Genomic DNA, 22004 nt, shown 5'->3' with positions numbered 1-22004 from the left:
TTAACCTGGGAGGTAGAATGGTAGGCTTATTTAATGCAGGAAATGAAGATGGAGACAAATCTTAGTCTCGGAAGGTAGAATGGTAGCCTTATGCAACGTAGAGAATGCAGATGGAGGTAGAGCTTAACCTCGGAAGGCAGAATGGTAGTCTTATGCAATGCAGAGAACGCAAATAGAGGTAGAGCTTAACCTCGGAAGGCAGAATGGCAGCCTTATGCAATGCAGAGAATGCAGATGGAGGTAGAGCTTAACCTCGGAAGGCAGAATGGTAGCCTTATACAATGTAGGGAATGCAGATAGAGGTAGAGCTTAACCTCACAAATGGAGGTAGAGCTTAAGCTCAGAAGGCAGAATGGTATCCTTATGCAATGCAGAGAATGCAGATGGAGGTAGAGCTTAACCTCGAAAGGTAGAATGGTAGCCTTATGCAATGCAGAGAATGCAGATGGAGATAGAGCTTAGTCTCGGAAGGCAGAATGGTAGCCTTATGTACGAAGTAAAAAAGGCAAATAATAATTGAATTTTCTTATCTGACAACGGATTGCGATATCACGACTGCTGGGGATACTGTGTCTGCTGGGGACACTGCGTGCAGATAGTAGCTGTGAGCAAGTGCGAAGGTTCTGAGAGTAGTATTTCCGAGTAATGTGAGACTCGTGAGTGTATAGTATATTTGATGATTTTGCAACTCATGTTCCTGCATCCAAAGAAAATCGTGAGTTTTGTAAAGGGGGAGGTTAGTTCGTATTCCCGCTGGCTCTGCTTGACCTGCTCGGCTCTGTTCCCGTGATACTGTGCATATTATTGGGGTAGCATTGTTAAACGAAGCAACTTTAGTAACAGACATACACGATTTAGTAAAAAAATATACATAATTGAGAATATTTTTCCTTATATGAACCTACGACTGCGACGTGGTCCAAGACATTGCAACCTCTCTTGCTCCGGAATTTTGAGGGTCCTCTTAAAAATTCTGCCCCAGTTTTCTGGGCTGCTGCATCTGATGGCAGCTTGCGGCGAATGGCTGAAATCACTTCGGAATTTTGAGGGTCCTCCTCAAAATTCTGCCCCAGTTTCCAATAGCGGGGGAAATAAAATTTTATTGAATCGTGACCGAACCCATAGAGTTTCCTACGTATCCCCTCTTAAATGAGAATCAGGTCAGGCATAGTTAAAATTACATCATAAAGGAAAACATAAAGATTACACATAGTATCGCTTCACTACATCTGAATTGATCGGCTTCAGCCAAACTTCTCCGTCCATTTCTGCAAGTATGAGGGCCCCTCATGTTAGAACCTGGTGGACCATGTACGGACCCTGCCAGTTGTGAGAGAACTTCCCTTTGGCCTCACCCTGATGTGGGAAAATCCTCTTTAGCACCATCTTCCCCGGTGCAAATTGTCTTGGCTTGACTCTTTTGTTGAAGGCTCAGGACATTTTGTTATGATAAAGCTGACCGTGGCAATTTGTATTCATTCTCTTTCCATCTATAAGAGCTATCTGTTCGTAAGGACTTTTCACCCATTCTGCATTGTCAAGTTCAGCTTCTTGTATGATCCTTAAAGAAGGAATTTCTACCTCAACGAGAATAACAACCTCTGTACCATAAACTAGCATATAAAGGGTTGCCCCGGTTGATGTGCGGACTGTGGTGCGATACCCCAATAAAGCAAGTGATAACTTCTCATGCCACTGTTTATGCTTCTCTATCATTTTCCTTAGTATCTTTTTGATATTCTTATTGGCGGCCTCTACGGCTTCGTTCATCTGAGGTCTGTAGGCTGAAGAATTCTTGTGTTTGATCTTGAAGGTTTCACATATGGCTTTCATCAAGTCACTGTTGAGATTGGAACCATTATCAGTAATGATTGATTCTGGAATTCCGAACCGACAAACGATACGGTCGCGGATGAAGTTTGCTATGACTTTCTTAGTGAATGCCTTGTATGATGTTGCTTCAACCCATTTGGTGAAATAATCAATTGCCACTAGGATGAACCTAAGCCCATTTGATGCGGCAGGTTTGATTTGTCCGATAACATCCATTCCCCAAGCGGCGAATGGCCATGGTGAGCTTGTTGCATTAAGCTCTTTTGGAGGCACCTTTATCATATCTGCATGTATCTGACAACGGTGGAATTTCCGAACATACTGGATGCAGTCTGTTTCCATAGTCATCAAAAAATAACCAGCTCAGAGTATCTTCTTGGATAAGACAAAGCCATTCATATGTGGCTCGCAGGTCCCAACATGGATTTCTTCTAGTAATTTAGATGCTTCCTTTGCATCGACACACCTTAGTAATCCTAAATCAGGATTCCTCCTATACAAGATTGCTCCGCTGTGAAAGAAATTGTTGGATAATCTCCAAAGCGTGCGCTTTTGAATAGCGTTTGCGAGCTCTGGGAATCCTCCTTTCGCCAAGTATTCCTTGATATCATGAAACCAAGGTTTTCCATCCACTTCTTCTTCGATGTGAGCATAGTAAGTTGGCTGATCGTAGATCTTTACTGGAATAGGGTCAATGAAATTCTTATCTGGATGTTGTATCGTGGATGATAGGGTAGCCATTGCATCGGCAAACTCATTTTGGACTATGGGAACATGCTGGAACTCTGTCTTTGTGAACCTCTTTCTCAACTCCTACACATGATGTAGATAAGGGAGTATCTTAGAGTTCTTGGTCGCCCATTCTTCTCGGACCTGATGTATAAGCAAGTCTGAATCCCCTATCACTAGCAACTCTTGAATGTTCATATCAATGGCCATCTTGAGTCCCAAAATGCAGGCCTCCTACTCAGCCATGTTGTTGGTGCAAGGGAATCTGAGTTTGGCAGACATCGAATAATGCTGACCGGTCTCTGACACTAGGACTGCTCCTATGCCAAATCCTTTGAAATTTGCTGCTCCATCGAAAAACATTCTCCAACCGTTATAGGGTTATGCAATGTCTTCTCCTGTGAATGATATCTCTTCATCAGGAAAATACATCTTTAAGGATTCGTATTCTCCGTCCACGGGATTCTCGGCAAGATGATCTGCCAAAGCCTGCCCCTTAATTGTTTTCTGAGTTACGTAGACAATGTCGAATTCACTTAGCAGGATTTGCCACTTGGCTAGCTTGCCAGTGGGCATGGGCTTCTGAAAGATGTACTTCAACGGATCCATCCTTGATATGAGATATGTGGTATAGGCACAGAAGTGGTGCCTCAACTTCTGAGCTACCCAAGACAGAGCACAACAGGTGCGTTCTAACAGAGAATACCGGGCCTCGTAAGGGGTGAACTTCTTGCAAAGATAGTAGATGGCCTGTTCCTTCCTCCCCGTTTCATCATGTTGCCCAAGAACACAACCGAACGCTCCGTCTAGCACTGCAAGGTAGAGTAATAGGGGTCTACCCGGCTCGGACAGGACCAAAACTGGCGGTGTGGACCGGTACTCCTTGATTCTTTCGAAGGCCCTCTGGTAGTCATCAGTCCATTTGGTAGCGGCGTCCTTCTTCAACATCTTAAATATTGGCTCACAGATGACAGTAGATTGAGCTATGAACTGACTGATGTAGTTGAATCTCCCCAAGAAAATCATTACTTCTTTCTTGTTCTTTGGCGGTGGCAATTCTTGAATAGCATTGACCTTTGATGGATCCAGTTCTATTCCTCGGTAACTCAGAATGAACCCAAGTAGTTTTTCGGCAGAAACCCCAAATGCACATTTTGCGGGATTCAGCTTCAAGTTTTACCTTCTAACTCTATTGAAGAACTTCCTCAAATCTTCCATGTGATTAGTGGCTTCTTGGATTTTATGATGACATCATCTACATACACTTCAATCTCTTTATGCATCATATCATGGAAAATAGTAGTCATGGCCCTCATATAGGTGGCCCCAGCATTCTTTAACATTCCCCATGGTATAATGAAAGCCGTTTTCTCAGCGTCTTCTTCATCCATCCAGATCTGATAATACCCAGCAAAACAATCCACGGATGACTACAACTCATGCTTGGAGCAATTGTCAATCAAGATGTGTATGTTTGGCAAGGGGAAGTCGTCTTTTGGACTGGCCCGATTGAGATCCCGGTAGTCGACACACACTCTTACCTTCCTGTCCTTCTTCGACACTAGCACGATGTTGGCTAACAATGTCAGATATTCTACTACCCCGAGAACCTTAGCTTTGACTTGCTTGGTGACTTCTTTCTTGATTTTCAAACTCATGTCAGGCTCGAACTATCTGAGCTTCTGCTTTATCGGTGGACATGTCGGATCAGTTGGCAGTTTGTGAGCCACAATAGATGTACTTAGACCAGTCATGTCATCATATGACCAAGCGAATATGTCTTCATATTCCTTTAGAAATTCTGTGTATTCCCTCTTTTCTGATGGCGATAAGTGGACACTGACTCTTGTTTCCTTGATGTTCTCTGCATCTCCCAGTTTAACAATCTCGGTCTCATCCAGGTTGGACATAAGTCTATTCTCAAACTTTTCAACCTCTTTAACAATCTCTTCTGGTATGTTATCTTCCTCTGAATCTATGTCTGTTTGTTGCGTTGTCTCGTTGCATGTCAAAATCATTGGTTCATCAAGATAAGTAAAAGTAATGATGTATAAGTAAAGTAATGAGAGAAAAATAATAATAGTAAGATTTATAGGGAAAATTGAAATGTTTTGCTAAATTCCATAACTTTTTGAATATTGAAGGTCTTATTGAGAAAATTAAAAAATGTGAAAGGAAAATCAACTAGTAAAAATGAAAGATAGTGCATGATGCTTTGTTTAGCCTTGCTACCCCGATGCTTTCCGGGCTCTGGTGGATCTGATGGTCCAAATGTTGAGGCATGCTCCTCGGCTTATGGATTGTATAGAAAGGCCTTCCTCCCTCTCCTCCTTGAAAATGGCACAACAATCTATGTCATCATCTTCCACGAATAAATTCCTCATTGCTGCTAGTGCTTCTTCTTCTTCCAACCCATATATAACATCGGCTGGCTGGAAAGTCTATTCTAAATGGGGTATCGGCTGCTCCAGTGGGTAGTAAGGGCCGCGCTATGGTGGCGACCAGTTGTTGAATTCCTTCCAAGTATACTCGTATACCAGGCCGAAAGTGGTGCCATGTTTCATCAGTTTGATCTGCTTGGAGATTCCTTGGAGGTTCTTGCCAAGTCCCTTGCTAGGCTCATACCCGCTCCAGTTAAATATGCTTTCAATTTTTTTGTCCCACCATTTGTCTTTGTCAACGGCGTTGACTCGTTCGATGTGGTGATAGGTTTCCCCGCCTATCTTTCTCCTTCCTCCAATCGCTAGGATGGTTTGGCGATGGTATATGGGATTGCTACCGTCGCCGTGAATGATCACCTCTTGGTGGTTCCACTCAAATTTCGCCGCCTGATGTAGTGTTGACGCTACGGCTCCAGCGGCATGGATCCACGACCGTCCCAATAGCAAGTTGTAACATGCCAACACATCTATTACGTGAAATTCAACATCAAACCAAGTAGGCCCCATCTGCAAACACAAGCTAATTTCCCCAATAGTGGACCTTTGGGAACCGTCAAAAGCTTTGACGTTTATGGCCCGTCCTTGATCTCATGCAGACTCTTTCCCAATGTTCTAAGTGTTACCAACGGACAAATAAAGGTTGGACCCACCGTCGATTAGGATTCTGGTGATGAAATAAGCCTCGCATTACACAGTGATGTGCAGCGCCTTATTGTGACTCAACCCTTCTGGTGGCAACTCATCTTCATGAAAACTGATCTTGTGACTCTCCAATACCTGCCCTACTATGTTTGCCATTTCTCTGCCAGTGATGTTGCTCGGTACATATGCCTCACTCAACACCTTCAACAAGGCATTCCTATGTGCATCGGAGCATTGCAGCAAAGCTAGGATAGTGATCTGTACTGGTGCTTTGTTCAACTGATCGATGAATGAGTACTCCTTTGCTTGTATTTTTCTCCAGAGATCATCGGGACCAGCATCAGTGATGATCGGACGTCCAGACGCCTGCTTGCTTAATTCAGCCAAATGTTTTGGGGTGTATACTTTGTCGGTTCTTATCATACCCTGTGCCGTGACAACTTCTCCGGATTTGGCTTTCCCTTTCCTTCTTGCCTCGGCTGTGTATTCCCAAGGTATGGCTTTTGTATGGAATGGCATTATAGCCGACATTGCTACTTGAATGGGCACCTTTACTCTGAACAGAGCCTGTATTTTGGAAGGCAAGACCGCAACTTCAAATGGTTCAGGTACATTTGCTGGGGACCCAAACTCGACCTCGATCGATGATGGCGTCTTTGCAGAGGATGGTGTTTCAAAATCAAGTGGTATGGACATGTTCACCTCAGCGTCCCCAGAAGGCTGAATCTAGACTACAATCGGATTAAGGGTGACTGTTGGTTTCTTTAAGTCATCGCCTTCTGTGATCAAACCTATTGACCCCTTGGGGTCCCAGTCATTCTCTATTTCAGTCATGTGAATGCCTCCACCCGTGTGGTCCGGTAGAGGGTTATTGTGGACATTCGGAGTGGGCTCCTTTGCCATAATAATCTTGTTATCAATCAGTGCTTTGGATTTTATCTTTCAGAGAGAAGCATTAATCAATGGTATGCCCTTTCATGCCAGAATGGTATGCATAGGATTTATTAGGATTGACCCATTGGGAAGGGTTTTCAGGAGTTATAGCGGGGATGGGGGTGACATAACCAGTAGCTTCAAGCCTTTTATATAGCTGGTCAATTGGTTCGGCAATGGCGGTATATTGTTTGGGAGGTTTGCGGTTGAAATTTGGTCGGGGTCTAGGAAAGTTTTGGCGAGTGGGAAATAATTGATAGTGAGAGGGTTGAGTATTGTAGGCTTGGTAGACATGTGCGGGTTGGAAATATCTGGGTGAAGTAGGCTGATATGTGGGAGGTGGAGGTGATTGGTAAGTAGGTAGTGGAGTTTGGTAAGATGGCGAGGGTGCTTGGTAATTTGTAGTAGATTGATATGTGAGTGGAGGCATCGGGTAGGTTTGGTATTTGATAGGGGACTTGGTTCTCTATGCAACCATCACGACGCTTACGTCCCTTTTCTTGGTTGTGCCACCAGACTGTAGAGCCTTGTTGGTAGCCTGCAAAGCCTCAAAGTTTGTGACCATACCACTTTTGATGCCTTCCTCAATCCTCTCACCTAGCTTGATGATGTAGGAAAATTTCTGGCTTTCAATCAACATCAACCTTTCATAGTACTAGGGGTCTTGAGCTTGGACGAAAAACCTGTTCATTTGTTCTTCCTCTAGAGCAGGCCTGACTTTGGCAGCTTCTGACCTCCAGCGATTGGCATACTCGCGGAATGTTTCTGTAGGTTTCTTCTTTAGGTTCTGGATGTAGAACACATCTGGCGCATTTTCTGTGTTGAACCTAAACCTATCGATTAAATCGGATGCCATGCTTACCCAGTTCGACCAGTTCTTCGGATCTTGGTTAATGTACCAAGACAGAGCATCTCCCTTCAGACTCCTCATGAAGAGTTTCATGCAGATCCTTTTGTCATTTCCTACTCCGACCAGCTTGTCGTAGTATGTTCTCAAATGAACTCTCGGATCTCCTGTACCATCAAACATCTCGATCTTCGGAGGTTTGTACCCCTCGGGCAGTTCAACATTGGGTTGTATGCAGAGATCTTCATAGTTTAGCCCCTCAGCTCCTTTGCTTCCTTCGACGCCCTGAATTCGGCTAGTCAACTTCTTAATCTCTTCAACCAGACTCCTAATGAGTGAGTCTCTATCATCAGATTCAGGTGTGCTTGAAATGGGTAAAGTAGAGTGCGGCATGGTTTCCACGTAGATGGGGGTATTATGAGTGTGGAAATGGTCATTTGTGGAGTTCACCGATTCTAGGATGAGCAGTGGAGTATTGTTGCAAGTATGACAAGTGTTGTAGTGATTGTGAGGAGCGGGATGGTTTTGCGGTTTTGGGATGTTTTTTGGAGGTGTAGGGTTCTGAGCGTTAAGAAAAATTGACATCTGTGGTGGTGAGGGAAAATGATAAGCTCGCCATGTTCCGGACCTGATCAAGTTCTTCTTGGACTTTCAGCAACTTTTGTTCAAGCTGGGATACACTTTTCTTGCGAACCATAGTACCATGAGTGACCTCTACCCGTTCAGTTGAGTTTTCCTTTCTGGTTTTGTGCAAATCTTCCATCTTTCCATTGTTCCTGTTTCTGACGGGGCTAGGAGGAGGAGTGGGTGGAGGGCCCTTGGATCTTGCGGAATATGATGATGCCAGAGTGTATGAACTAACTTTGGGGAGGGGAAAAAATAAAAACAAAAAGGCAACAAGTCAGTGAGGATTATGAAAAGAAACATTGCAATATGTAAACAAGTAGTGCAAGAATGTAAGTTGTTTCCTAATTTGGGAGCCTCATTGTACCCGAGGTAGGCCTAGCGACAAGTTGATTTAGAGAACTTATAATGCTAAATGCCTCATATTATTGATAAAAATAAGACGAATCCCAAAACGACACTAAATAACAGAAGATAAACATGTCACTAATGGCCATTGGCCTTACTACATTCATAAAACGAAAAGGTAAATTCCTATCTATTTGGTCCCAGAAGGAACTTCCCCAGACTCGGCATCTTTGGCTATATCGAACAGCTTCACCAGCTCACGAAGTCCCAGCGGCAGGTAGGCTCTGGCCAGGTGTCCACCCTCGTATCCTTCAGCATTCTGACAGTCCTCGGTCCTCTTGAGAAACTTCCTTTACAGCTCCACTAAACCTCATTCCAGGTATCCCAATCACTTGTTGGCACTGACAGCCATGTCTTTCCGCTCTTCAATCAGCTATTGGTGGGCTTCTTGAATCTCACCGTGCTTGTTTTCACATTCCCGAATCCTCTTGCACAGCTTATTGTATTTAACCTGTGCTTCAACCCTTTCACCGATGGTTCTGTGACCTCGAAACCTAGGTTGGCCCAGACCATTGTGATTGTCCTCCAGCCATCCTAAATAGTATGGGGTGCAGCCAGCATGGTATCTGTCTGGCTCGATAATACCTCTCCCCATGATGATCTTGAGATGCCACATATACTGAGTTTGGCACTTATAAGGAATGTCATCATCTTGGAAGTCGGCCCGGAAGTGACTCACCTTGTCGACCCTTGGTATAACCTGTTTCCTACCAGCCTGGATTATAACCCGGAGAGGGACATGAGGGTAGGTTCCTCTCAAACTGATCAGTATCAGAAATGGTGCGTTGCTGGATCGCGCGATGAACTTTTCAGTAGGGAACAACTCGAACATCCATTGTATTTGATCCTGAGTCAGATTTTCAAACAACTCCACCCATCCCCTGGCATCTTCTGGCTGAGCAAACATGTTGGGCATGTAGTTCATTCCCCTTGGTTGATGGAAGGCTATATGATCGTCTCAGTCTCTACGCTGAATCTCTTGCCGATATTCACCTCTTTGGAGATGCTCCATGATCCAGAGTTTGAGTAGCAAGTTGTAGCCCTAGAAGTGTGCGGCTCCTTGTTGACACTTTTCCAGGGCTCGATATATCTCTGTCATAATCATGGGTACTATTCTAAATGGTTGTCCCCCAATTCACTCCGTCAAAGTTTTGGTGACCATGGCTAGCCGGGTGTGGATCCTTGCTTTTTTCATTGGAAATACTATCATCCCCAAGAAACAGAATATGAAGACAAAGACCCTTTGGTGAATATGCCCCAACGATGTAAGGGCAAACTCATCCGGATAAGTACGGTAGGATTTGTTGTGGCCATACCTTTCGTCTAAATAATCAAAGGGAATGTAAGACTCCTTCAAACATGTCAAGTCTGGATTCTTCTTTAGGCCCATCATTTTGAAGAAACCTCTACCCTTGCGATTTTCTGACATTAACAAACCCGGGGTCTCCCATGGTATACCAGCCAATCCTCCTATTTCTTCTAGCAGGGGTGTCATCTCAATCTCTCCGAAGCGAAACCCATACCTATCACAATCCCATAACAGAGTAGCAGCTTCTTTGATTTTGTTGTTGGGTTGGACCTCCAGGAGGGAAGGTAGATTTCCCAGGTATTTTCGGACCAGAGTCTGATCACTGGAATGAAGATCCCCCCACCAGCTTAGCAACCTCGGATGGATGTTTGTGACCATGCCGAATCTGGGGACTTCGTGCCTCATGTTTCTGCAAGACAAAAGGGTTAGGACCTTACCCCCCACCAGACTCGACTATTAAATACCAATAATTGGCATGAAAGCATTTAGTTCTCCAAATAAATGCACAAAACGTGATAGTGTCCGTTTGGGTTTTTGGGAAACTCAGTGGACTTTGGACGAGGCTATCTTAAAGAGTCATTATGCGGACAACATAACTGACTCAGCTAAGTTTGACCATGATGCATGCACAATTAAACAGAGTAAGATTTCTTTGGGGTATTAGACTGGTACCTTTGAGCGGACAACTCAAGAGGGAAAGGCACGAAGCTGTCGACTGCACCGTTGATCGACTGATTTTACCGCAAATATGCCTTTGCCGAATTTAAAGGGTGATAATATCGGAAGAGCACAACCACTCATTATAAGCGTTGTTATGGTATTTGTTTGGCACGAGTGGAATATGATGTTGAAAACATGCTTATGTAATAATTAAAACAAGTTGTCACGTATTTGCACGTTCATAAAGTAATAATTACAATAATTTAAAATAGTAATAAAGGAATGCAGTAAAGGAAAGCAGTGAAAGAAACAATGGAAAGAAACAAGAGACAAGTTAGTTTTTGCAGTAGAAGAGGGAATTAAATGCTTAAAGGTATTAAACAAATCAAGCACAGAAGAAATGTATAGTCACAATAATAGCTTGAAATGGTAAAAGCCTAAAGGTATTTCCCAAGCGGAGTTGCCATGCTGTCGCGCCCCCTTTTTCTCGCGAAATCGAGTTTATGACATTTGAGAGGACAACTTGTTCCTTTTTGGGAATTGAGTTTTAATTTGAAGAGTCGCCACCTAATGATTAAAGTGCATTAGGACACTAGGAAGGAATTGATCTAGAAAACCAGAGATTGGGTAAGGACTAGAAATTATCCCAAGGGGAAGGTGTTAGGCACCCCTCAAGATCCACTAGTGTGGTTCACGGCCAGGATACAATTGTGACTTTAAGTACAAGTAACAAGTAAGCAAATAATGGTTTCAAATACGAGGGATTGTCACATTATGGATGCAAATAAATTAAAGTTTGAAGAAACAAAGAAAGCGGAAATTTTGAAGAAATAGTTTGAAAATTCTGAAAAGTAATAAAATACAGAAGTAAAGGGAAGGGAGTCCTAGGTTTACAAATAATATGGATCACATCAATGCAATACCCGGTAATCACTCCTCAGAAGAGGGGTTACACGTGGTATTAGCACACCAGTCATCATATCCATATCTACCCTTTCCCACCCCATTAAGGTATTAAAACGCGGAATAGTTTCGTTACCTATTGCATGCTCTTACCCGTCCCAATCCTATCAGCCCTGTAGGCATTTGGGACTACTAGTCCTAAAGGGAAGGAAGATTGGGTTTTATGGTTTAAAGGACAAAACCTAGGGTGACAAACAAAACACATAGGGCAGATATTGGAAAACACATAACATTAAAAGGTTCAAACAGGCCTCCTCAACTTAAAGACAAATTGTTTAGCATATATTACATGTACTAGTTATGGTCTGAAATAAACTAAAAAAAATATTAAAGCAGGCTAATTTTTTACATATATTCAGATAAGAAGTTCGAATTAGGCCTGCCCGCTGGTTGTAATTATCAAAGACTGGCGCAGTTATAGATTTTACCCTAAAGCTTGCCTAGGTGTTAGGAGAAACCTATAGGCATGCTATCTATTAGTCAAAAAAATAAAGATGTAAACTGATCACAAAAAGGTTGCCAATTTTTTACCAAATTCTGTAGATTAAACCTAAAATGAGCGAGGCGATTCATATTTGGTTGATTACCCCTATAGGCATGCTTTCTAAGCGTTATTGATTTAAAAACTTTTATAGTCGAAATAAAAATGCAGGAATCCTATAGGCATGGTATCTAAAATGTTGTTTGTTATTAAAACATGTGAACACGTTTGCCTAGTGATAGATGCATATGCAGAAATCAAGAAGTCCTATAGATAGGTTATCTATATGATATGCAGCGTTATGAAATGTAGAACCTATAGACATGTTTTCTATATGAAAATGCAGAACCTATAAACAGGATTTCTATATGAAAATGTAGAACCTATAAACAGGATTTCTATATGAAAACGTAGAAGTGAAAGCAGGACATGATTGCAGAAGTATAATAAATACCTATGAACATGATATCTAACCTTATTGCATGCATGATTTACCCTCCCTTTTTTTTTCACTAACGGCCCCAATAGTTATTGCAAATTATTACATCCCAGAATGAATAAGAAAAGTAAAATTACATCAGAAATTAAAGTACAACCAAAGGGAGCCTAATTCAGACTCCATGTCTGAAATATCAGATGAACCAACTTCAAGAGATCATGAACCAAAGCCTTTCTCTTATTTGGATGTGTCAGAGTTCCCTAAGAGCCTCAAATGGACTCCGAGAAGTGCTCACACCCAAACACACACAGGATTAAGAACATAGTGCAGTGTGAAAGGGCCAGCCCTCGAGTATCCAAGTTGAGGGGGAACTCAAGGTCCCAAGGCAAGGCTTATAGGAGGCGGGAAGAGCTTATAAACTAAGAGTAAGTGTAAGTGCTGAGTTTGAAAAGGGGAAAGGGGAAGTGGTAGAGAAACAGGGACATGCTAGTGGGCATATAAAGCAATGGGAAGTGCTGGAACACCCCACAAGCTTGTTAGAACACATTGTTTTGGGAGTCAGGATCCTCTAAGGGATCAAGTCTAGACATGAACAATAACTTGCATATTGTCATGTCATGAACTACAACTCAAATCACATAGAGGGGAATAGGGGTACAGGGACTCATAGAAAAAACAACTAAAAGAAATTAACATTAAACATAGGCAGTAAAGCAGACAAGGGTGTAGAAGCTGTAAAATAAACACATTGGAATGAGGCTGAAAATCAAACTAGAACATACCAGTTTTAGGAAACAAGAAAAGAAAGCAGTAGTCTTGTGAAGCCAAAGTGCAAGCAAATAGTCAGAATGCTATGATTAGAGAACTATGATACTTGAGTAGTATAAAAGTGTTAAATTGAGAGTGTGTTAAAGTGCAGAAGGGCCGTGCCCTTTTATAGTGTAGAAGGCAAGCAGAATAAGGTAGGAGAATGATTTGAAAATTAATTAAAAAAATTTCCCTTTGATTAAGGGATTCTAATTTCAACCAGGAAAAACTAATTAAGGAAAAGGATTGATCAAAACCTTTTCCAAAGCAGTACAAGAAGGGTAAATACACAGAGATTTATTTAAGGAAAAAGTCTGATAGCACACGGTTTGCGCAAGTAAGGAAAGGAAATCAATTAACAGCCAAGAAATCAAAATTGCAGGCTTTGTACGAATGAACCAAGTTAGGAAAAGTGAGGAAATGTTTTACTTAAAGAAAATCAGTAACAATCAATCAATTCTAAAAAAAAAATTTGAATCAATCATAAGTTGGAAAGCCTTTTGAACAAAGGTTCAACACACATATAAAAGCATGCAGACATGCTTAAACAAGAAAGAACTGTCATGCCATTGTAAAATCTGTAGAAAGAAAAGGTTCAACATTGTATAAAAACAAAGATATCCAAACTCATTCAGAGGTTTAAAACCAGTCTGAAAGTGCCTTGGGGTCTCTAAAATAAAGCCCTAGTTCGAACAAACCAGAAAACATAAAGGAGAGGGCAAGCAAGTTAAGTCGAGACATATGTAGAGGTTTCAGAGGAGAATTAAAGCTTCTAACATGCATTTTTCAGAACTCATGAGAAAACATGATAGCAAAGTAACATGCAAACAGTAGCAGGATTCAATGGATGGAATGGAAAATACTGATAAGAATAGGAGAGGAAACATGCTTAAGAGGCTCTTTTTAGAAGAACTCAAACAAAGTTCAGTAGAAGAAAAGTAGTAACCACACTTAAGAATACAGTAAAGAGATTCACAGAACCTAATGGAAATACTGGTAGGAATAGTATAAGAAACATGCTTAAGGAGCTTTCTAAAAGGAACTTAAACAGGGCTCAGTAGAAGGCAAACAAAGAACTTTAAGAACTTAGTAGGAAAGTATGGTAGAAGAACATAAAAACATCAGAATATTATAGTAGAAAAGCACATATAGAAGAACACGGTAGGAGCAAGTACACATAAAGGAAAATGAAAGTCAGAAATCACTTAAACATTTTAGAAATCCCTAGATCGGAAAAGAAAGACCTTAAAAAAATAATATTTGAAAGAAGAAATTGGGGAAATGGTTTGAAAACTCAAGTAGAGCATATATATATATATATATAGATATATAACAGATCTAAGAAAAATTGGAGAAAACCTCGAAGGGTTAGGTTTTTAGAAGAACCCTAGAATGAGAAATGCTTTGAAAAGGTCTCCAATCCGAGTCGGAGAAGTCGAAAACAGGCTCATAAGACCAGGATACGCCGGTGCAAAGCCAGAGATGGCCGTGAAACCTCGAGTCGGCAAAGATCTGAGTGAGAACCTTCGAGTTCAGACCCTGAATCATCAAGTACCAAGTGTACAAGAGCAAAGGGAGGTGAGCTTATGACTCTCAAGGCCTGAGAAGCCATGGATTTTGGTGAGTTTATGGTGGAAGACGGTGAGAGGGGGCTAGGGTTAGGGAAAGTTCGAGAGTGTTTGAGAGTTCAGAGGTGGCGGTTGGTGAGAAATGAGGGGATTAGGGTAGTGTTTGTGAATTAAAAAAGGAAAGGGAAAATAGTGGCCGTTGATCAAAATGATCAACGGCTTGGATCAAGAGGGAAGGTCGAGCGGGTTAAATAAGTTGGGTCTGGGGCGGGTTAAATTTAAATTGGGCTGGTCCAAAATTGGGCTTGAAATTGGGTCAATTAAGGGGATCAAATTTGGCTATAATTGAAATAAAATGGGTCAGATTTTAAATAGCCAGTTTTTCCTTTTTTATTTTATAAAAATAGAAAAATGACTTTGAAAGCAAATTAAAAGTACTGGATCAGTTAATAATATATAAATATTAATTGAAAAATATTGGAACCAAATTCATAATTATAAAATGCTATTAGTCTTAAAATAGGCTAAAAGTGCAGTTATATGCAATTTAGCTTTTAAAATACCAAATAAATTTGTATAAAATGTATAAAAATTACCCTATTTATAATTTGGTATAAATATGAGAATAAAGTAAGTTATTCACCAAAATAATAATTTTGGCAATAATTATTGGTTTTCGTGCTGCAAAAACGGGCAATAAATCAGTTTAAAAATCTTTTAGAAATTAGGAAAATTATTGAAATACTTGGACACACTTATATATGCATATATATGTTCTATTTTGAAAGTATTTGCATGTAAAAATACATAGGAAAAAATTGGGTATCAACAGGCTCTGATACCAACTTGTCACGACCCCAAACTCGGTCGTGATGGCGCCTCTCGTGAAGACAAGGCCAACCAAATATACCCAGTTCACTTTTTAAATAGTTAAATATCATAAAAGAAGTCTAAAACATGATGTATCAATACTATGTAGCGGATAATGTCAATAAGGTGCGGAAGTACAACCTAACACAGCCCTAACCGGGGTGTCACAAGTCACTAGCATCTACTAGGGTATAAATACAACTAAAAGCCTGGAGTGTACAAATACAGTCTAATGAAATGAAGAGAGAGAAAAGCAGTGTTGCGAACGCCGGCAACTACCTTGCAAAACTCAGATGACTCTACCTCTGATCAACCAAAACAAACCTGAATCTGCACACAAGGTGCAGGGAGTAATGTGAGTACTTCGACTCGGTGAGTAATAATAATAAATAAAGAATGAAGGCAAGAAATCACTTAAAACATATCAAGATGATGTATAGAAGTAGTCCAAAACCAGTAAGAAAGCAGTGAAGCTGTAAAAAATCTCTTAAAATCTCTTAGCTCATTTTAAACTTCTTTGAAAATGGCTTTTTCAACGGTTACGCAAATGAATGCAAAATAGTTAGTGTAGATAAGCACAGAAATTTGCCCCTCGGGCACAAATACCACATTTTAGCAGGTAAAATGACAAGTAAATATGAAAGATAAACAAATAAAGGATCGCCCCTCGGGCACAATGTCAACAACTCCGCCTCTCAGGAAATATCTCAGAACAATACCAGCCCCTCGGGCAATCACATAGAACGTTACCAGCCTCTCGGGCTATCACATAGAATAATATCAGCCCTTAGGGCTACCTCTCACATCACAATGGGTACCCGCACTCACAGGGGGTGTACAGACTACTGGAGGGGCCCCTTACGGCCCAAGCGCAATATTAAGCAATCTTGTGGCATCAAACCTAGGCCCTCGACCTCATATCAGTCAAGCCACCTCGTGGCATATATACCTCAGGCCCTCGGCCTCATAAACAATATCAACAAGTCACCTCGTGGCGTACATATCTCAGGCCCTCGGCCTCAAATCAGTATCAGTGTTTCCTCACAACTAGGCCCTCGGCCTTACTCAATCAAAAATACTCACAAGCCCCTCGGGCATTAGTAAAACAATATTTCTCAGCCCAAAACATCATTTAAAATATCATTTAAGTCTCAAACCGAGTAAAAATGGCTGAGTTGTAAAACAGTGGAAAATAACATGACTGAATTCAATTAATAAGTTAAAACAGTGAGGAAATAGTAATAAAAATCCCCGAAGGATTCAAATAGTTGGCACGAAGCTCAAATATGGCAATCAGCCCAAAGCATGATGAAAGGAAACAAGTTTCAGTCAAATACACGGTAAAATCATCAATCTGGAAGGACCTAGTAACAATCCCTAATCATGCACGACCCCACGCTCGTCATCAAGCGTGTGCCTCACCTCAATATAGCACTACGATGTGCAATCCGGGGTTTCAAACCCTAAGAACATAATTTACAATCATTACTCACCTCTATCCGGTCCGAACTCTAGCACGCGATGCCTTTGCCTCCCGAATCGGCCTCCGGATGCTCCAAATCTAGCCTAAATCAATACAAAACCATCAAAATGTACTTAGGGAAAAAATCCCACTCGAAAATATTCAAATTACCACAAAATTCCCGAAATTAGTCAAACCCAATCCCCGGGCCCACATCTTGGAATTTAACAAAATTCACAAAACTAAAATCCTTATACTCTCACGAGTCCAACCATACGAAGAATATCCATTTCTGATACCATTTGGTCCTTCAAATCATCATTTTATATTTTTGAAAGATTTTACAATTTCTTCCCAAATTCTATCCCAAATCACGAATTAAATGATGAATTCAATGATAGATTCATGTACTCTAGCCAAATCTGAGTTAGAATCACTTACCCCGATGAATTTCTTGAAAAACCTTTGAAACATCGCCAAAATCCAAGCTCTCTAGGTCAAAATATCAAATAAAACCCAAAACCTCATATTTATAGAGTACCCCACAGATTTCCACCTCAACGAACCGCATAAAAACGACCGCGGTCCGCACAAAACCAGTGCGGTCCGCACAAATACGACCGCGGCCGCACAGGCTTTCCTCTGCAGTGATAAGATTTAGTATTTTTGCCATAACATTCTCTACAGATGTCCAAAATTGCAATATCTTAACCTTTCTGGACACGAAGGGTTACAACTTTCATTTTTGAATCATCTCAAAATTCCTTGTAGATCAAAAGATATGAGCTTCCGAAGTAGGACCAGTGAAATGTCCCCCACTGCGGCCGCACTACATTTTGTGCGGTCCGCACAACACCTACCACGGCCGCACTTCATTTTGTGCGGCCCGCACAACACATACCGCGACTGCACTTCTTTTTGTACGGACCCTGCGGGTGGGTTCCAAGGCCTACAACCCTTCTGGACCTGCTACAGCTATGATTTTCGCCCTAAAATATCCCGGAACCTACCCGGAACTCCCAGAACCTCAAACCAATTGTACCAACACATCCCATGACATTTGTCAAACTTGTTCAAAACTTCGGAATGCTCACAACAACATCAAATCACCAATTTAACATAGGATTCAAGCCTAAAAACTCCAAGAACTCTTAAATTATGCTTTCGATCAATAAGCTATCAAATACCAATCTGAGATCAAATACACACTTGTCAAATCTTGGTCAAACCTTTCAAATTTTAAGCTTTCAACTAAGACTGTTATTCCAGATTCATTCTGATTAACCTGAAATCCAACACCAATGATTTACATAAGTCATAATATACTACACGGGGCAATTCATGCCCGAGAACTGGCGAGCGAAGTGCAAAAGCTCAAAATGACCGATCGGGCCGTTACAACTTTGCGGATACGGCCTCTAAAAAGCCGATTCTGGAGAGGGGTATTGACATAGGATCGGTCCAGCTACACTGCCCTCACATGTACACTGAGCTGGTGAGGCGGGGGTTGCAAACATTCATTAACAAGCCGGGCGAGGGCAATGTATTGGTTGTTACAGAGTTTTACGCCAATGTGAAGGAACATGACAATGGCGTAGTCACGGTGCGCCGAAAGGCGGTGAATGCCTCTGTTGAGGCTATACATACGACCTACCAGCTGCCCCCTCCTATGGAACCTTATGATGACTATTATGAGGGGTATGGCCAAGGACACACACAGTGGGAGAGGTTCTTTGAAACGATCTGTGTACCCGGGAAGGAGGTGATCTGGATGAAGTATGGTGAGAAATTTCACTCCTCGGCACTAACCTTTGAAGGGAAGTGCTGGTTGTATATTATCGACAATCGTCTTATCCTGTCCTCAACACTACGAAAGTGAATGGACCCCGAGCGGCCTTGATTTTGTGCTTTATCAATGGTCACAACTTCGACGTGGCCAAAATGATCCATGAGGAGATGTTCATCCGTTGTGTAGTCAAAAAGTATGGATTCTTTTTCCCTTCTTTGGTCACTAACCTTTGTAGGAAAGCTCGGGTGCCGGAGAATCTGGCGGTGGATGGGCTAGTGCCAAAAGACTGCAAATTCCGAGCCGACAAGGTAACCACGGTTAAGGAGCCGGAGGCAGCAGATGGGGAGGATAGTAATGGCTCTGATGACTCGGAGGACGAGAAGGCTGGGCAGGAGGATGCGGGGGCCAAACCACAGGCCCATGAGCAAAGTGTAGCAGTTGCAGCACCATCTGTGACTGCAACATCTTCTAGAGCTGCCCGGGTATCCCGTTTCATCGCTTTGGAGCAGGAGCTGGCTGGGTTGCGTACCTCAGTCACTGATTTGGGTGCCCGCGTAGATGCGGTGGATGACAAGTAGGTGAAGTCGGGGAAGAAATTCTTAGGTTGGTTGAGAGCTTTGGGTCGTGCGTGCAATGTGAACCCAGACACCGTCTCCGATCAAGAGTGATATTTCAGGGAAGTTCCTTTACCTCACTGTTCTTTAAATTTTTATGCCATGAGGACATGTCTGCATTTTAAGTGTGGGGTGGGGGATATTTCAATGTATATATGTATATGTTGCAATTTGACTGGTTGATGTTTCTTTGTTTCTCTTTGATTGTTTGAGGTGTCATTATTTAATTTTAAAGTAGGTAAGTGACTTCTCCCGACGACGGATCTCTTTCGGTGTGGTTCTTGAGGGACTAAGTCGATAAAAAAAACCAAAAAAAAAGGAGTATGGAGACTTTTTCTGATGACGGATACTTTAGACAATTTTCTTGAGGGAAGTAAGTCTAGAGAAAAGACCAAAAAGATTTTTTTATTTTTTAGGTAGTGTAGTAACTTTTCCTTGGTTTTTCTTTGGGCCACGGTTCTTTTCCAAGGGTTTAGCTTGAACCGGGTGTAGGTAGTTTTTGTTTAGTTTGTTTTTTATTTAGTTTTTAGTTAGCACTGATGGGCTAAGAGCTGAAATCCAAAGAGAAACCTCTAGCGTTGATACACCTGAACACACTAGACACTAGAGTGTAACGCTTAGTCTCAGTGGTTGATTCTTGCTAAAGTGCCTTAAAATTGTATGTTTGTCACTGACTTGAATACTCAGAAGAGAGTGTCTGATAAGCCAATCTGGGATGAGTCATATGCTATGTGTGTGTGAGTTTTATTGTATTCCATGATTCACATTTGATGCCTAGAACTTGCCCCCTTTTTTTGCAAAGCGAAATAGTAGTTTCATTTAGTCTTAGAAGTGATATAGACATTTCTTTGTTAAGCTAGACATATAAAGTAAATCCACCTAACTGTAATACATCATAGTCAACCCCGTTGAGCCTATAAGCCTATTTCTTGGGCAACCACATTGCAAACCTTACCTAATTATTTGAATGGACATCTGTTTGAACCCCTTTTCCTCCAATAAAGCACTTGAATGGTATTGAAATTATGCAAAAGCAAAAATGTGGGGTGATGGTTTGGTTTTTGAGTGTAACCGTTGAAATATAGAAAAGTTGCAGTGTTTGAAAAGTAAAAGAATAAGCACTACTAAAAAAAGAGTAAATGTAGTAATCGATAAGTGGTAGTTGTTATAATTGCACCTAATGGATGGGGATGTTGTAAATAGAAAGTGGTGGAGTGTTTGGTTGACATAAGTATGGTTTTGAAGGTTAATGTAATTATATTAAAAGTGCTTAGGGAGGTTAGTCACTATATCCAAATATATCCTACCCGTTCCTTAGCCTACATTTCAACCAAGTGAAGTCCTATTGATCTTAGACTGAGTGGGCTCGATTAGTAGAGTAGTACACTACGGGCAAGCCTATGGTGCATTTTTGTGGCATGTGAATGTTCTTTTTGAGAGTTCGAAAATTTTGTCTATCTAAGTTCCTAATTGTTCTAAATATCATTATATGTGGAACTACTCTCTTGTGTGATGTGAGGGCATGTGATTCACAAAGGAAAGGCAAGTCTTGACTTCTGTGGAGAGTAATTTGAGTAAGTGTGAAAAATGCACGGCACGTGAGAGTCGATTTTTTAGACGAAGATTGTTCACTACTAGGCGTAATTTATGTGATATATTCTGGGTGTGATGCATTAGGGAATAGCACTTAGTAAAGGAACCTCTATAGAGTGTGGTAGATTGCTCGAGGACTAGCAATGATTTAAGTGTGGGGTGATGATAATAGGCTAGATTTATGTAATATGGCGATTGTTTACGCCGCAACTTGATTATGTTTCACTCTAATAATATAGTTAAATGATGATAAATTGGCTCTAATTGAGAATTTCACACGTTGCAGGAGTGAGTAGCACGTATGAGGACTTAAAGTTGTGATTAGAGCTAAATTAAAGCAAGAAAAGCCCCTAGGAGCGGAGTACGAGGGAAGATGATAAAAAGAAGAGATGAAATGAAAACCTGGACTAGCGCGTCCACTAGCATGACCGTGCTAGCCCAGATGGTCAAGGCAGAATTATAGGGCATATGCATGGTCACTAGCGCGTCCATTAGCGCGACTGCGCTAGCCCAGTTCCGAAAAAGTAAAATTCAGGAATAAAATTGGAAGTTCGGGGGAAAATCCACTTAACCTATAGAAGGTCTAGCTCGCCCAAGAGATCATTATCAAGGTTTTCATAGCTTAGTTCAAAAAAAGGAGAGGCAAGAGGCAAGGACTATAATTTAACATCAAGTTCTTCCTTTCTTCCTTTTGTTTTTACGATTTGTGATGAATTGGAATATTGTCATGATGAACAGTAGTATGAGTAGCTAAATATTTAGTCTATGGTTTTGATGGAACCTATAGAAGGATGAACTTCTTGTTATGTTAATATAGCTTGCCCAGTTTAATCTCAATTTGTTCAACTATGTGCTTGTTGTAGTTAATTGACAGGATCCTCAATTAGCTGTGCCTATTTAGTATGCATAACTTGGGAGAGAGTGCATATTTAGGTAATTGTGGAACAACATCACTCCCAAAGTATATGAGGAATCAATAACTGAGGGTTTAA

Source organism: Nicotiana tabacum, chromosome 20 (genome assembly GCF_000715075.1).
Source record: "Nicotiana tabacum cultivar K326 chromosome 20, ASM71507v2, whole genome shotgun sequence".
NCBI lineage: Eukaryota > Viridiplantae > Streptophyta > Magnoliopsida > Solanales > Solanaceae > Nicotiana > Nicotiana tabacum.
This window is presented reverse-complemented; position numbering follows the sequence as displayed.